Source organism: Phyllostomus hastatus, unplaced genomic scaffold, assembly GCF_019186645.2.
Source record: "Phyllostomus hastatus isolate PE091 unplaced genomic scaffold, TTU_PhHast_1.1 phas_contig_34, whole genome shotgun sequence".
Lineage (NCBI taxonomy): Eukaryota > Metazoa > Chordata > Mammalia > Chiroptera > Phyllostomidae > Phyllostomus > Phyllostomus hastatus.
Genome location: NW_025333857.1, coordinates 60,013,694 through 60,025,154, shown reverse-complemented (window position 1 = coordinate 60,025,154; position 11,461 = coordinate 60,013,694). Strand labels below are relative to the sequence as shown.

At 45.8% G+C, this 11,461-nt stretch overlaps 1 pseudogene; it reads right to left on the bottom strand.

Annotated features, from left to right (window-relative positions):
* Positions 1–9,264: 9,264 nt before the first annotated feature.
* On the bottom strand, positions 9,265–10,560 carry LOC123819623 (annotated as a pseudogene).
* Between the last annotated feature and the right edge of the window lie 901 nt (positions 10,561–11,461).

Below are 11,461 nucleotides of genomic sequence, written 5' to 3'. Positions count from 1 at the left end.
AACTTCAATTCAAATTAGGGTGAAGAACCCTTCCCATTCTGTACTGATGCCCTGTTCATAAAACAGTGCTCTTGTCAGGCTAGGCTACCTTGAGTTTTCTCACTGTCATTGAGGCTCAGGACTTGAAAAACATTGTTTTCTCCTGGGTATATAACACTTAGTCTTACAGCCATAAATGGTGATTGATATTCCTTGGGAAGGACTACTTCCCCCGACAGCCCAAGGGCCATTTGTACATGATTTCACTATGTCTATGCCACTGATAGTCCATTTCCTAATAGATTTCATGAGCAGCAACATAAATGGGAATTTTCCTCAACAAGTTAACAATAATGTAGTAGATCCATATTAGCATGGTGTGATCTCAGAAAGTGCTTGTTGAAGAACAGATACATGCAGCATGACACCATTCACATAAACGGTAAATAACACAGAGAACAACCAGAAACATCATTTATGGATTCCCGTGTGTGCGATCATGCAGTGCTTCTCAGAACATGCACACAAATCACCTGGGACCGTGATGAACTGCCAGCTCTGAGTTAGCAGGTCTTGGTGGTGCCTCAGTCTCTGCTTTCTAACAGGCTCCCAGAGGTGCCAGTGCTGTGCTGCCTTGGGAGGGGTGACTCTGGTGAAGGGAATCTGTCCTTCTCACCTTCTTCCTTGCATCAATGTCTTGGATTTATTGAATTACGGAGGACCATGGGTTGTGGGACCTCAGCTATATCCCAGAGTCCCGTAAATGGTAAGGTATTGTCACCCACAAGTGGTTTTTGAAATAGGTGTTTCCATGCAGACATGAGGGCTGGCACCTCCTATTTCACTGTCTTGTTCTTGTCACCCAGATTGGTTATTATTTCATGTAAAGGCACACATGGAGAAAGACACTGACTTTCAAACCTGTATTTTGATTTCCTAGGATTTCGAATACAACCAGGAATTGAATGAAAGCTATGGCAAAATCAGCTTTCAATGGGAGTGACGCTACTGCATCTTGATGCACTTTGCTCAGGGATTGGAGGGTCAAGGTCAAGGTCAAGTCCCATTGGGTCTTTTCCACCATGACATTTAAATGATCCTTCTTTTTTTTTTTTAGTTCTGTGTCAACCTATCATACCGCTGTCCATCAATGCGTTCTTAGGGTTGGAAGTACACTGAATTGGTTAAGGAAAGAGAAACAACCCTGTTGCAAAGAGCACACAGGAGAACTCCCAAAGGCAGGACAGTGGGAATGGGATTACTCTCTAGGTCACACATGCTCGTTGCGTCCAAGTGCTCACTCTGCCTGAGCATCCGAAATGCAGTGTGGAAGCTCTGGTCTTAGCCTCCAGCTGGACGGGAGACATGGGCCCTGCATTAGTTTCCTGATTGAGCTGGAACAAGTCACCAGGAACTCAGAGACCAAAACAGCCATTTTATTGTCCTGCAGTTCTGGAGGTCAGACATTTGACCCTGGGTCCCAGGACCAAAACCAATGAGTCCAGTGTCTGTCAGGGTACTCACATCATCTATGTCCTTTCTCAGAGTTTTAAAATTTTCTCCTTGGTAGTTTTCTAGTGTATTCTTGGTTGTTAATTGCTGTGTACTGTCACCAGTTTGTTTCACAGTGTAGAATATTTAAGTTTAGAATTAGTCAGCTGGACTCAGTTCAGAGGACCCCAATTTTATTGGCAACTTCCAAATGATCACATAGGGAAGGCAGGTGAACACATGCCTTCTTTTCTCCATCAGGCCTGAGCAGGGTGTTAGCCATGGCCAGGTCAATGTCGTAGAGCTTCCTCACAGTCTGTTTGGCCTGGTGCTTGTTGGCCTTGACACCCACAGTGAACACAAGTGTGTCTTGTTCATGGCTCCCTCAGTGGACAGGGGGACAGGACAATGGCAGAGTGGTCAAGCTTGGGTTTCCTTGTCCAGACATGAAGGCTGCCTCCTGAGGCACAGTGTTTGACTGTGGAAATGTCGTTGGCACACGGATCTTTGTTGTGTTGCTTTTTACGCCTTTCAACTCTGCTTTCTTTGCCTCCAAAGCCTTTGCTTTGTCTTTGGCTGTGGCTTTGGCTTTGGCTTTGGCTTTGGCTTTGGTGTTGGAGGGGGCAGGAGCTTCCTTTTTCCGTGTGGGCACCATCTTCATGAAAAGGCTGTTTTTTTATTTAATGATTAGTTATTATCATGAGTTTTTGCTGGTATAGAGAAATGCTATTGATTTTTATAATTTGAATACTTTAGCAAAATTGAAGAATTTCTCAATAATTATAATTAAATTTGGTCCAATACTTTGTGGAGTCTTGGTTTTATAGGTATACAATCATAGTATTGCAAAGAGTGGGAAAGTACCTGCTCCAATGCTTAGGCTTCTCTCTGTCTTTTTTTCTCTTCTTCTTGTAACTTTAGCCAGAACCTCCAGGGATGCTTAAATATTGAAACCATACTTTCGGTACCTGAAATTAGTACAGAACTAAGGCTCATCCCACTGACTATTTTGTATTGCATGTGATCTGAGATATTTGCAATCAATATAATATGAGAAACGCTATTTTTCACCCCAGTAGAATAAATTTTCAAGAATTTTATTCAAAAAAGGAATCTGTTCCTCTTAGTAATATATCTGTATTTCAAAAAAAATTGTAGTCAATGTTCTATTTGAATTTTATCCAAAAATGTGGAAATATTCTTTTTCTATTATTGTGTCAGTACCTACATAACACCCTAACTTTGCCTCTTGTCCTGCAAGACATAAAATGCTGGTATTTCCCACCCAGCCCAACAGAGAAGAACTTTACTGGCCCCTTCTCTGTACCGTCACCTTTCCTCTGACCACTCTTTGCTCTGGTGACTTGTGCAGCACTGTCCCCCAAATACACGAGTTTGTCAGATTGAGTCCCACAGGGGGCCTTCCATGAAGTGAACATGAAAGTATCTAATTGTGAGATTCAGGAGATATTATTTTAAAAGAATTTATTTATGTATGTTTTGAGAAGGCAGAAGGGAGGAAGAATGTGAGGGAGAGACACATCGATGTGAGAGAGAAACATGGAACGGTTCTCTCTGGTTCATCCTGACTGGGAAAGGAACCTGCAACCCAGGCCTGTGCCCTGACCTGGAATCAAACCAGTGACCTTTTGCTTGGCAGGACAACACCCAAGCAAGTGAGCCACACTGGTCAGGGCTCAGGGAATGTTTTTAAGTTGCCCTGTTACTGCTCCCCTTGAATGACTTCAAGTGAATGGAGGAAGCCTAGATAAATGTCAAATTATCTTCCAGTGTAAATGTCAACCCAGGACACCTTGAGGTCATCTGGCATTTCAAGATTGACAAGGGAGACTCCACATCTCCCTTCCCAGCTTCAGACTCTCTGCCAGCTGAGCCTCTAGTTCCAGGACGCACTTGAGTTGAAACCATCTGCTCCTGGATTCAGACCCATCAAGAAGATACCAGCTGTAGGGCTTTTTAAAAATATATACATCTTATTGATTAGGCTATTATTTTTGTCTCACGTCATTCCATACCTTCCCCTCCACCCTGCACATGCCCTGCTACTCGCATTCCTGACCCTCCTTAGTTCATGTCCATGGGTCCTACATGTAAGTTCTTAGACTTCTCCATTTCCTATATTATTCTTAACCTCCCCTGTCTGTTTTCTACACACCATTTATGCTATTTATTCTCTGTACCTTTTCCCCATTCCTCTCTCCCTTTACCTGCTGATAACTCTCCATGTGATCTACATTTCTGTGATTCTGTTCCTGATCCAGTTGTTTGCTTAGTTTTTTTTTTTCAATTTGATTGTTGATAGTTGTGTTTGTTGTCATTTTGCTGTTCGTACTTTTGATCTTCTTCTTTTACTTAGAAAAGTCCCTTTAACATGTCATATAATAAAGACTTGGTGATGATGAAATCCTTTAACTTCAGCTTATCTGGGAAGCACTTTATCTGTCCTTCCATTGTACATGATGTCCTTTGCTGGACAGAGTCATCTTAGATGTAGGACCTCACCTTTCATGACTGTTGAATACTTCTTTCAGCCCCTTCTTGCCTGGAAGGTTTCTTTTGAGAAATCACCTAATAGTCTTATGGGAACTCCTTTGTAGGTAACTGTCTCCTTTTTCTTGCTGCTTTGAAGACTCTCCTCTTCTCTTTAACCTTGGCTAATGTAACCATGATGTGCCTTTGTGTGTGCAACCTTGCTTCCAAGTTTTTGGGACTCCTTGACTTCCTGGACTTCCTGGAAGTCTATTTCCTTTGCCACATTGCAGAAGTTCTCCTTCATTATTTTTTCAAGTAAGTTTTCAATTTCTTGCTGTGCCTCTTCTCCTTCTGGCACCACTATGATTTGGGTGTTGGAATGTTTAACTTGTACTGAATGTTCCTAAGCCTCTCCTCGTTTTCTTGAATTCTTGTTTCTTCATTCTGTTCTGGTTGAATGTTTATTTTTTCCTTCTGGTCCAAACCATTGATTTGAGTCTCGGTTTCCTTCTCTTCACACTTGGTCCCCTCTATTTCACTTTTCATAGCCTTTTTTTTCTCTCTATTTTGCAATCACACTCAACCATTTCTGTGAGCATCCTGATTAGCAAGTGGTTTGAATTGTGCATCAGATAGGTTGGCTATCTCTTTATCACTTAGTTGTACATTTTCTGGAGCTTTGATCTGTCCTTTCATTTGGCCCATATATTTTTGTCTCAGTGCACCTCTTACATAATAAGGCAGGGAGCCTGAGGTTCTGTCTAGGGCATGGAAAAACAGGGCACTGTGCTGTGGTGCTGTATGTGTGGGAGGGGCCCAAGAGGGAACAATGGGGAATGCTTAGCTATCAGCCAGCTTTCAGTCATTTCTCTGTCTACCCACAAGCACACTGGGTTCTCGTGGTGCTGATTCCCGGGTGGCTGGGTTTGTTTATGGTCTAGGACCTTGTGGGTCTCTCCAATAAACTCTCCTGTCAGGCTGGGAGTGTCTCTCCCAACGACAACCCCCACAGGCTTTTCAGTGAGATGCTTTGAAGCTTTATTTCCCTGTGCTGGAACTCTGGGTTTCGGTGTCTGTCTTCCTCCCCAGTTTTCCTGCCAGTTTAGTGCACACAAATGTGGGATTGCCTGCTCCACCAGCCTCTACTCCTACTGGTCTGAGAGCAGCCACCATGTCACAAGTCCTCTCTGCCTGGCTACCTGTGTCTGTCCCTCCTACCACTCTGGATGAATGCTTGTTCTATAACTCTTTGATTGTAGGACTTCCATTCAGTTTGATTTTCTGGCAGTTCTGGCTGTATTTTCTTTTTAAATTTGTTGTTGTCATTCTTTTTTGTTCTGTGATGAGGCAAAGTGTATGCACCTATACCTCCATCTTGGGCAGAAGTCAGAGTGTACAAGTTTTATGCACCTGCCATGTGTCTGTAAAATCTTGTGCTGAGTTAAATAGGTCTCTGCCCACCAGAAGATACCAAATTGTTCTTGAAAGATTGTTAGCTCTTCTGAAACATTGTTCTGTTGTTCACAAAACCTTTATGATGATTCTGATGGGCTCCTTGAAGAATATTCAGTTGCTGGCTGACCCCTTGGGAAAGAAAGACAGAGGATGGGCATGCCAGTGTGCTGAGGAGAGCGCTGCCCCAGGAGAAGACCTGGTCAGCAGCACTGACAGTGACGGCCCAGCTCCCCAGCTCTCCACAGCTGCCTTTAGTTTCCCATCTGTCTGTTACACCTGCCTTGTAATACACACATTGTTCCTCCGACCCCTGTGAACACTGCCATTTCTGGACTCTGTGTGAGATACTCAGACCCAAGTATCTGCATGTCCCACAATCTCATGACATTCAGACCCTGTGTGTCACCTCACACATAGGACTCCTCTGAAGCCCGGATGTTAGGCAGTGACCTTTCCCCACCTTCTTTGGCCTCTCACATTTATTTCTTTACAACCTAGACCCACTACCCTGAAGGTAAGTACAATGAAGCCAAGGAGTTGATTTTATTGCACCAAAGGCAAACACCTGTGAAACGGTGCTTAGCTCCACTGACGCAGGCTCACCATGGGCATTGGCTTCATCAAACATCCTGTGCAGGTCATAGGGTTTCCCTGACCTGTACAGGAAAGCCTGGGACATGTTTGACCAGTGACATGGGAATGGAAGGTGCCCATGTCATGTGCACCAGGAGTTTTTAAAGCTCTCAGGTGGTTCAAACATGCAGGCAAAGTTGAAACACATCCATGTAAGGATGGGATGGATTGTTTTCTCTACTTCTCTCTAAAGGAGAATGAAGAAACTGGAGCCACTGCAATGGGTGTCTGTAGCTGCCCCAAACAGTGCTGTGGATGTGGGTGGTTGCACGTGGATGATCACAGATTGGCCCAGGTACTCAGAGAGACTCCAGGGAATGGCTTAGGTCCCCTCACAAGTGACCTTTCCAATGCCCTGGGCTCAGGTTTCTCTCCAATGTATTCGGATGGGTATCTGGGGTTGGCATTACCTGGAGACTGAATTCACGCTCTGAGGACATCTGTGGGAGGCCTGTAGTCTCTTGATGGCCAAGCATGCACATGGCAACTGCCTTCTTCGAGGTGCTGTAAGAAGGAGACAGGTGTCCTGAGGCTGAGACTGAGGTGGCACTAAGAGACCATGGGCCACATTGGGATGCCTCTTTCAGAAAGCCTGGGACTTGTGCTGGCTTCCCCAAACTCTCTGCTGGCAAAAGAGGTGAGGTAGGCACAGAGTATGAAAGAATAGGGAGCCGAAGGTGGCAAAGGGTAAACGGGGAAGTATGAAGCTCCCATGGGCATCCCCATGGAAATGCTTTTAGCACGCACGTGTCTCTGGACATTCTCCAGAATTGCAAAGGTTAGCATTAGGGCCCAGAGGGGCCCTATGTTGCAGGACCTGCAGCGAGTGGTGGTTTGTTAGAGGTAGTCCCCAAAACGTGTCTGGGAACCACAAGATTTTGGGTATCACAATTCAGGGACCATCTGGGTAAGTCTAGAATCTGAACCACGATCTCGTGGTCATCTAGGATCAAGCTCGATGTATATGGATGCTTTTGAGTCCTCACTTAGACCCAATTGACTTCACTGCCTTTAGAAACTAAGGAAGTAGCACCACTTGTAATAGACCAGGGGCCTATCCCAACCTTCTCTGTGGGGCCCTTGTCAGTGCAGGGCTGGGAAGTCATTAGCTATGTCTCCCAAAGAGAGGCATTTCCCTGACTAATGTCAGAAATGAAAAATCTCGTTCATAAAAATCAGAGGTTCCATGTGCAAATGCTAATTGCAAAGTTATTTCCTATCGTTAATAGTAGCTTTACTGAGGTACAATCAACATTCAACTACACATATTTAAAGTATACAACTCACCCTGACAACTGTTGCTCAGTGGGTTGGGGGTTAGTCCATGGGTCTAAAGGTTTCTGGTTCAATTCCCTGTCCCTTCCCCTTTCCCAAATAAATAAATAAATAAGTCTTTAAGAAAAGTAAGGTATAAAATTGGATAAGTTTGTACAGGGAGATACCCATGAAACCATCACCTTAGTCTGGACAGTGAGTTTTCCCACCATTCTCTGTAGTTTCCTCTGTGCCTTTGTGATCTCTGCCTTCTCCCCATTGTGCCACCCAAAGCTGCAGGCAACCACCAATCCACTTTCTGTGCCTAGAGATTGCATTTTCCGCACATTATAGAAATGCAGTAATCAGCATGTACTTCCTTGTTGGTCTGGCTATTTGCACTCAGCATAATTATTCTGAGATGCTTTCATGTTGTGTTTATCAATAGCCTGTTCCTTTCTTCTTGTTGGATCCTGTTCCTGTGGATGGGCATACCACCAATTATTTACCCATTTCTGTTGATGCACATTTTCTTGGCCCTGGTTTTCAGCTATTGCAAATCAAGTGCCTTTGTATACTCACATACAATTCTCTGCATGGGTATACATTTACATTTCTCTTGGGTTATACTCAGGAGTAGAATGATTGGGTCACATAGTAGGTCTACGTTTAACTCTTGTAAGGAGGTGAGCAACTTTTCTGGAGTGACGGTGCCATTTTACATTTCAATCAGCAGTGAGGGAGACTTCCAGAGCCTCCATTTCCTCCCCAACGCTTCGTAGTTTAAGTACGAACAATTACAGTGTGTTATAGAAATCCCAAACTTCCCGCCAGTTTCCTAGAAACCAAAGAGAACACGTTAAGTGCCTTCATGAACACAGTACACTGTCATGATTTCCACAGAAAGCTTCACGCGTTGCTTCTTCATCACCCATCACCAGCCTGGTTGCTTTGTGTTCCACAAGCCTGTCATGGTTTTCTTAGAATCTCAGGGATGAATCTGAAGTCCTGCTGTTGTGTTTGGAATGTAACTCAAATTTTCCACAAAGATGTTTGAAAATGTTGCATTGCTTTTGTTGAATGTAAACATAAGTTTTTTCCCAAGCAACTGCAAAAAACCTTACATTGAGAAATACAATTTTTCAATAAATATTTGTGCATTAAGAATGAATACTGGGTGGGAGAACATTCTGTGGTACATGCCTTCATCTCTCCTGTTCTCTTCTCTCTTTTTTCATGTACACAAAATACTGAGACATTGGATCACTTGCAAACAGATTCTTGACCGCACAAGGAGACAAGGCAGTGGGAAGGGCATGGCAATGGGTGGGGAATGTTCTATGTGCAGAAAGGAAAGTGGGGTCTTCTACCAGCATAAATCTATAGGCAGGAGCAGAGCTGAATTCAAGTATGCTGTGGAAAAGCCGAGGTCAAAGGCATATGCTACTCCTCCCTGTGTGTGTGGAGTGAGGTGCCAAGAGTCTGTTTCTGTCTGCCTGAGCCTCCCTCCCTGTTCACTTGCTTTTCAGTCTTCAGCCCACAGTGAGGATGTAGGTGGGGGCCAGGGCCACCTAGGACAAGTGGCCAGAGAGGGAGGGAGGACATCACTCCTTAGAGTCTGCAGTGGGAAGCTGAAGAAGCCTGCTCAGTGAACACATCATCTTGCCTCTGGCTGGTCCTGTCCATCCTGCCACCCTGCCAGGCCTTCCCTGAGGCAGACTGGGACCTCCCAAAAACAGATGCAGCAGCTGGGCTTCAAGTCTTTCTACAGGGGGGGAAAAGGACAGGAGGTGCTGCTTGACTCCTCTTGTTCCTAAGCCCGAGGTGAGTCTGCAGAGCTCAGTGGGATGGTGGCAGTCAGTCAGAAGGACAGAGAGGGTCAGATCAGGGGAAACATCAGGGTGAGGGGCGGGTGAAGGGTGAGGATGTGCCCGCACCCTTGGACAAGGCCCAGGGCATTCACAGGTTCTGGCAGGACTGTAGCAGGTTAGGTTTCTGTCCATCAGTAGAGGCGTCACACTGATGCCCACCACGTTGTTTCCAGGGCACTGGCTGTGGGCCGCGTGGTCTGCAATCTGCTTGTGTGACACGATGTGGTAGATCATTGTGAGAACATTCCTGAAAGCTTCCTCTACAGTGGTGGACTCCAAGGCTGAGGTCTGGATGAAGGACATGTTGTTCTCTATTAAAGAATGGATCTTGTCGGTGGACACGGCCCACAGATGGCACAGGTCACTCTTGTTGTCCACTAGCATGATGACGATGTTGCTGTCAGCATGGTACCCCAGCACCTTTAGCCAGTACTCCACATTCTCATATGTCAGGTGCTTGGCGATGCCGTGTACCAGCAGTTCACCCACTGCATCCTGGTAGTATGTAGAGGTGATGGTGCAGTTGCGCTTCTGGCCAGCTGTGTCCCACTATCTGGGCCTTGGTGGTCTTGCCATTTACCTGGATGCCACAGGTGGCAAATTCCATGCCAATAGTGCTTTTGTTGTCGAGGTCAAACACGTTTTGGGTGAAGGGGTCCAGCAGGTTGCTCTTCCCTACACCCCCATCCCCGATGAGCACCAGTTTGAATAGGGAGTCGTACTTGTCTTTCCGGGTCTCATTGTCCTGGCGCTACTGGCCTATTACTCATTTTTTTGTTGAGCACACAGTGGGAGCTCCTTGAAGCAGAAAGTTGCAATATGGTGTTCTGATATGGGCAAAGAGTCACCAGGAGGGATGTGATAGGACAGAGACGGTGTGGGCAACAGCATCACATGGCCCTCTCTCCCCAGCATCATAGCCCAGTTCATCTTGCATACCTGGTTGCTAATAGGCTGTCATCTGTTCTTGGAGACAGTCAACAAGACCCAATGCAGTGCACAGCCTTTGCCACTATTTGTCAAGCACAGTTCCATTGGCTCAGAGGCAGGATCATTTCCAGCCTGTTCATGGTGTCTCAGGTTATACAAACCTCAAAATACCAGTGACTGGGCATCCATTGAGTGAGAACTAGGCAGGATCACACAAGAGGTTGGGGACTTTTGAAAGCAGGTCACAGATGGGACGCCACAATTTCTGGGTTCACCGCCCTGTGTCCAGCTCTTCCTGTGACACAGGCCTCTTTCTGATTTGAGGGCACAGAAATGGACCATTAGCACAAGGAAGAAGTGACCCATAGCTTTTCAGAAGCCTCAGCTGTGGGCATAGGAGCCTCAGTCACAACACTCTTCTCACCTGGAACTCCTCCTCACCTGCTCTCCACATCTGCACACCCTGCCTATAGTTCAAGACCCCTGCCTGTCCCCAAGACCCACCCTTCCAGGAATAGTTCTCTGACCCCACCAGCCCAGCAGTGCCAGACATTAGTCTGAGGTTTCTACACACACTGTCCCATTGAGTCCCTACAGCCATCTATAGACAGGCAGGATTGACCCCATAAGGGGACACTAAGGCTCTGAGAGGTTCATTTGTCCTCATGGCATACAAGGGACAGTGATAGGAAGGAAGCCCAGGTCCGTGTGAATCCAAAGCCTGTGTTTGTAAGCACTTGCCATGTGACGCCCCCTCCCAGGCAGCACCCCCTTTCCTGACCCACAGTGGTCCAGACTTGGTCCCCATCCCAGCTGGGTTCCTGCATCAGCTTGTGGAACAAAGTGTGTGTATGGACGACGTCTTCCATCTCTCCACTTCTCCCAGAGACCAACGGCATATGGGGAAGTGCATGTAGTGACTAAACGTTTGTTCCTTCATTGTGGTTGAATCAGACAACCAGGAAAAAGAGTTAAAATGTGCTCAATACTGTCCTTTCCATACATTATTTTCCCCAGCCCTATTCTTATTGGCACTATTAGAATGACTCTTGACAGGTACTGTCATCTTGGTACACACAGTTTGTTTGTTTCTGAGGCTGATTATGATGGAGTGACTCACCCACTGCCTCCCAGCACGTGAGTGGTGGAACCTGGGTAGTCCACACACCCCATTTCCCAGTAATACTCCATTCTCGCCACACATAATTGGCTTTCTGACTTCACGGTTAAATGTGGTTCCAAATGGCCTCTTTTTATGGCATCCACTATCTCTTTTTTTCTTTTGAATGTGTGTTTTGTGTAATCAGATCACTAAGTAGATCTGGAAGTGATGAGATGCCCAGGAACAGTCTTGG